Source organism: Manduca sexta, chromosome 26, assembly GCF_014839805.1.
Source record: "Manduca sexta isolate Smith_Timp_Sample1 chromosome 26, JHU_Msex_v1.0, whole genome shotgun sequence".
NCBI lineage: Eukaryota > Metazoa > Arthropoda > Insecta > Lepidoptera > Sphingidae > Manduca > Manduca sexta.
In genome coordinates this window covers 19,745,003-19,751,360 of record NC_051140.1, presented here as the reverse complement: position 1 = coordinate 19,751,360, position 6,358 = coordinate 19,745,003, and the positions used below count along the sequence as shown (strand labels likewise).

At 34.4% G+C, this 6,358-nt stretch overlaps 2 long non-coding RNA genes across 2 annotated transcripts; one reads left to right on the top strand and one right to left on the bottom strand.

Moving 5' to 3' along the window:
* The first annotated feature begins 417 nt into the window (after nucleotides 1–417).
* On the top strand, nucleotides 418–1,296 carry LOC119190766. Its single transcript, XR_005113088.1, has 3 exons — nucleotides 418–620; nucleotides 787–991; nucleotides 1,078–1,296. It is a non-coding gene; the product is annotated as an uncharacterized LOC119190766 (long non-coding RNA).
* Nucleotides 1,297–2,038: 742 nt separating this feature from the next.
* LOC119190673 lies at nucleotides 2,039–3,336 on the bottom strand. The gene is made up of 4 exons (XR_005113047.1): nucleotides 2,815–3,336; nucleotides 2,372–2,465; nucleotides 2,146–2,287; nucleotides 2,039–2,066 (listed from the first exon to the last, which is right to left on the bottom strand). It is a non-coding gene; the product is annotated as an uncharacterized LOC119190673 (long non-coding RNA).
* Between the last annotated feature and the right edge of the window lie 3,022 nt (nucleotides 3,337–6,358).

Sequence of the window (6,358 nt, the reverse complement as noted above, 5' to 3'; positions counted from 1 at the left end):
ATAGTTTTTGCTTTACAGTTCCAACAATTCTTATTTAAATAGTTATTGTTACTGCGTCGATAATGTAGTATTGCGACTTCTGCGCTGAAATCTTGCGTATGGATCCCGGCTGGGCTATTACGTAAAATTCAGCAATCGACGAAACCATCGCAAAGCAAAAGCCAAGCCATAGCGATCAATTGCTAATTGTTTAAAATTTTGGTATCACGTAACCATTCGTTTGCTTATCGCTCGCTGTCTGCTCTGAGCGAATATAATGCAGTTTTTGCTAGAACACTAGCGCCAAAAAACCATCAGAAGGCAATCAATGGAACTATTTAACGTAAAAATTAAAACATCTGATTGTATTTTTACAAATAAAAGGAAAACATTTCTTTTGGTATTTCATCCCTGTGTTAATGAAAATCATATTCGACACAGTCCACTCTAAATTTCATCAAAAATAATGAAGTGCGCCATGAACAGTTAGTGAAACATTGAAACATGTGTTAAACATTGTGTAAGGATTGTTGAAAGTTAACAAGTAAAATAACTAAGCTTCCAATAGTACTTCGTTAAAGAGATGATGGAACCAAATCTACTTTGGATTTTATACGACATTGATGTATTTTAGAAACAAGGTAAGTTGTTACATTATAAAATTACAATAGATTAACTAGTAGTAAATAACTTCATGCACTTTTTGATAACTTTGTGCACATAAAATAAAACGTTAGTAGGTAGTGTAAGGAGTACGCTGTTTCCCAGTGTTATGTCACATTACAATAATTTGTTTTGATTTTTTAGGATATCAAGATGAACAGAGTGTCAAAAGAACAGCTTGAGGTTTTGTTGGAGTTTTTATAGTTCTTACAAGAACATCATTCTTTAGCCAAAGACATAGACTCGGCACCACATTCAAGAAAACTTTCGATAGTCAGTGGAAACATCTACCGATAAAGCTGAACTCTATTGGTTTAGGTTCTTCCAAAACTGAAGAGCATTTGAAACGGTAATATATTTTACTATAAGTATTTTTTTATAACTATCTTCCAATAAGTAGTATGTATAATTAATGTTATGTGTATTTATTTTTAGTACTGGGCTGATATTTAATAAGAGCAAAACCAGACTTGCTAAACATTGATGGAGTCTTCTGACTGACTGACTAGCAGCGGTCTGAGTACACCGAAAAGATATTTACGAGATGGACAAAAAAATCTGTCATTGGAGAACAGGCTCTGTTTGGGATGTAGAAAACAGAGTTCCAATATTGTAAACTTTACCATAAATATTATGTATATTAAAGAAAAAAAAGATTTTTATTTAATAACTAGCCTTGCCAACTTCACAACATGTCAAACATTTTAACTTTTTTATTTTATGTTTTCTTGTGTAGTTCACATTAATAATAATCACATTGAAATATAGTTTATTTCACTCAGGAATAATGTAGCTTTCTACTGGTAATAGAATTTAAAAAATGAATTCAGTATTTCCAGAATTAACTCACTGCTAACAATCTTATAAACTTAGATTTTCACACACTAATTTGAGTAATTAATTAATCATTTTTTTGTTTTTAAAATGTACATAGTACTTACATGTATACAGTAGCATGTTTTATATAAATAATAATGCCGTTTAGAATTTGATTAATAATTTAATACAAAAATTAAATTCAAATTATCTCCTAGTCGACTACAAACATTGCACAATTCTGTGTTGTTGGCCCCCTAACAATGGGAGCTCCTCAGGCTCCCTATTATCAGATTGTGATGGAGCTGTCACCTAGTTATTACTGTCTTCTTCTATATCTTTATTTGCCAAAGGTGGAACTAGCAGTCTAAGTCTGTAGCAGATGTACAAAACAACACAGGCATTGGTAATTATTGCTACCATATAATGATGATCATAATCCAACACTGTGGCTAGCAAACTTTCCAACATGCTTTAATACTCCAATGTAATGCTCAATCATATTCCTGGCGAAGCTGTAGTAAATATTGGTATAATGTTCTGCGGACCATTTTCTGCATTCACATTTGGATTCGAAAGACATGTCATTAATGGATGCCCCAAGTCCCCTGCAATTTAAAGTGTTTCTCAATAAGATTACATTTAAATAATTTAATATGTATGTTTATCAAAACTATTATTACATACCTAATAACCAGATCCTTTCTCCTCTACTGTGTAAGTTTTGTAATTGAGCCTGCATTTCACAGTTTCTCCAGATATATGCATCATGACTCACCCCACTTAATGATGCATCCACATTAATTATATTTGAATCACTGTAACATATCTGAAAACATAATAGATATTCTGATACATATGGTTAGTAATAAAAGTAAATATTATTAGGTGTATGTATTAAAATTTTACTTACAACTTGAACATTTACACTGTGGTAATCCTTTCCATTAAAAAAATATTCAGCATGTTAATCAATGCAACCCACACAGCGAAATTTGTTTGAAAAACTGAAAGAAATGAAGTATGTAAATTTTACTTTAAATTAAATACAATTTTATATAATTAGGACCATACCCATATATGTCATTATTTCTTTGCTGCCATGACTGAGGGAAACAAATATATCTCATCAAAATTTCTATCGAATTTAGAGCTTTCATCACCTTATTTACTAAATTTGACACATTAGCTTGGCTCAGAGCATGTGACTAGCTCATACCTGCAGGTTTTTGATATGAGCCTATAGTGAAGGAGAGTACTGTTAGCACCTGTTATGGAAAATGAAGAGTAAAGACTATTTATAAATTTATTAGACAATGTATATAGGAACAGAAATAACAAAATAGCTTTACTCACTTTACACTCAACACAAATTTTTATTTCTCCTGCGTGTTTGCGACTTATAAGGCCTTAATTCATCGCACAATTCTTGGAATTTAATTATTAGGCAGATCCAAAGCTTCGGCATCATCTCGAAGATTGCGCCGCAAAGTAGATGTCTTACGCTTTTCTAGTTTCCCCATTCATAGCTTCTAACAATAAAAATACACTAGCCATATCCAAATAGGCACAAATTGAAACAAAAACCCTTAATAATCAACTTAAAACTATTAATAAACAGCGTTACGAACTGAGCGATCAGCGAGCGATCGACCAACAATCAATGATTTACCATTTGCTATTTGACAGTTGTATTTGTTCGCTGATTGCTATTCGATCGCTCTTAAAACTCATACGTAATACCAAAATCTGCTGTGTCTATAGAGATTGAATGCTGTTTTACTTTACCGATTGTTCGACAGAGGCAGCACTGTGTTAAAAACCGTTTGCTTTGCTATCGCTTTGTTTTTGCTCTTAGGTAATACGAATTTGACGTTTTTAGCCAATTGAAAGCAAAAATTGTACAATTTTTGCGTTCGCTTTGCTATTGCAAATTACGTAATAGCCCTGCGGGTCGGGCAAGGTGATATCGGATAATTCAGCTCAAAATTTGCCTTTAATTTGTGCCAGATTTGGCGAAAGGTTCGCCCTCTGTCACATCATGTCATGGAATACGTTAGGTGCACTATTTGTGGCTCTGACTAAGGACCCTTAAGGATAAAGAGCATGAATGTAAAGTTAAAAATTCAAGAGATTTCGAATCGAATTTCGAGTTCGAATATATCTATGGTATGAGAGTGCACGGTTATATAAATACAGTAATACAGTTTGGTAATTGTATTGACCTCACCAGTGTACAAAGTGCTATCAGATGAAAGGTGTAGTTCGATCACAGAATATAATACATAGTGAATGCCAAAGCAAAATCTACACGTTCAAAACCGAAGCGACACATTACTGATTATTCCAAATTACGTGTGTTTTTGTTATTGATTATATTATCAATGACTTTAAAGGTAAATTAAATCGGCATAGGAATCCTAAATACCTAAGAATTTTTCATAATAATATCGAAGTATGTGAAGGCTACCAACCCACCCTGGGCCAGCAAGGTCGACTAGTGCCTAACCCTCTCAGTAGCAGAGGAGACCTGTGCTCAGCAGTGGGCAGATAATATAGGACTAGTATTATTAATGCTAAATTATATATAATTATGTAATTAAATGAAGAGGAGTTGTTTAAATAGCAGCGGTACTTTGTGCATGATCTCATCACATTATGGAACATCATGTGCACGTGAAATATCTGTGAACTAGATTACATTTATTTAAATCTAACCCATATTGTAACACGAATTTAAATACATTTTCATCAAAATTTTCTCTTATTCACTCCTAAATTATTTATCATAGGAAACAAAGTGACAAAATACAATAGCTATAACTATTGTAAACAATTTTGAATTGTATTAATAATACGATAAGTTTTAAATTGCAATAACTGCTACTAGGTCGCCGTGCAGCGTTTACATCGGGTAATGACGTAGAACTGCTGTTTCCCTCGGTAAACACTGGATAACCATTGCATAACATCTGGACATCCATCATATTGCTTGAGCGCTGTACATTGCGTGCAATTCAATGATAATCCTTTAAAGAAAATGGAACTTTTAATTAATACTCTTCGATATGTAACAGCCAGCGTTGTGGCCACATAATATAATAATATGACTAATTTAGAATTTAAGTTTATTCATTTAGCTTGTTCTAAAAAGTTAATTAAATCTATCCACTTACGTACATTATATTTTGTAACAATTGTAACCATGCCCACTAACTTCCGCTCGTAGCTCCACACGTGTTTAATTTCTTTTCTCAAAAAGAAAATCCTCTTGTTCGAGATTTCGAAATAAAAGTATCTTTTATTACCTGGTTTATTGGATGATAAATATTATTCAGCAGTAGGTTACTTGTTACAAACATCCACATATAAATATATACATATATCTAAGAATCATAATGATATGTACTAAGATTTATATTCGTATGGCTATTCTAAGAAAGCAGAACACACAAGCCCTTTATCTTCGAAGGTGTAGGCAGAGGTGCTACTGAACATCTACTTTTCGCCGTATGTATTCCATTCATTTACGTGATATGAGGCCAGACTAATCACTGTTGTGTTCCGGTTTGAAGGTCATTGTCGTAATAAAACTTAACATCTCATGTATCACGATGGCGAGCGCAGTGGAATACCACACAATACTTTGTAATTCAAGGTGTTACGTGGTGTTTGTATTGTTTATGTGCGGTCGTATCACTAACCATCAGGCGAACGGCAAGCTCGTCTCATCATTCAAAGCAATAAAAAAAATACTATCACCATATCGGGCAAAAATTCTAAACTTCGGCCTTACATTCAGTAGAAAATCTCAATATCATTTTACCCGACCCGAGAGTCGAACCTGATACCACAGCACTACAATCGTACTGTAATACAACTACGCAACCGAGATAGTCAAAACAATACAAACAAATTTTAAAAGACAATCCTTTTAAAAATACCTAAAACTGGCGTCATGATGCACCTTACATTGCTTTCATCACATTTATACTTAGTAAGTACTGATCGAGTGTTTTCCGTAGAGTTACATTGTGTTGAAGGGTATCTAATATACCTTAAACCCGATTGAATATTGAACCGAGTTTCTTTCCACCATCATATAATGTTGCCAGCCAAATTTGTGTTTCTTAAATCGTTACATACGATTTATTCTTAATCAATTCGAACCAAAAACCTCTGAATTAACAAACAATTACACCGTCTAACTTTCTAATACAAAAGATTTTAATTATCAACTAAGCCGGCAATGTACACCATCCAATGCGATGCCGCCAAACCTCATCCTGTGGTACAGGGGGACCGATTGAGACGTATAAATGTTTGTACTGAGATTACTTTTGAATTGGAACGTGCCTGCGAAGACAGCCGCGGCTCCAGCTATTTGAGTTTCAATTATCGACAACCGCCTGATCAAATACACCGGGATTGTGTTACTGTATGCATATTAGTTCCATTTCGTTTGATTTTTTTTTTTTATTTAGCTCTCATTCAATACACTCGGATCCTTATGATCTGCACACACGTAGTCTTACTTTAAATATGGTTAAAAATGTGCCGATTATCGAGTCGTTTGACGTACTCCGGCCGATAATTTTCCTTAGGGAGGTCGTCCACAGCGACTTGCTCTGATGCTTGCGCGTTTCCTAAACGTGATGCGGTATCACTTCGGTCACGTGTCGGAAGTGATACAAACACGTGAAAACAGCAACAAAAACAATGCAATAATTATTGTCTCGACGGAGTCCATCTTCCAACTATAGCGTTCATATTGATTACTGTGTCGAAGTTGCGTCGCCATAGCTGCGTTTTTGCATCGTCTTTCCATCGCTACTGAAGTGCGACATCGTATTTGTAGCGATACAGAATCTTGACGGTGGGCACGGTCGACAGCTTCGCG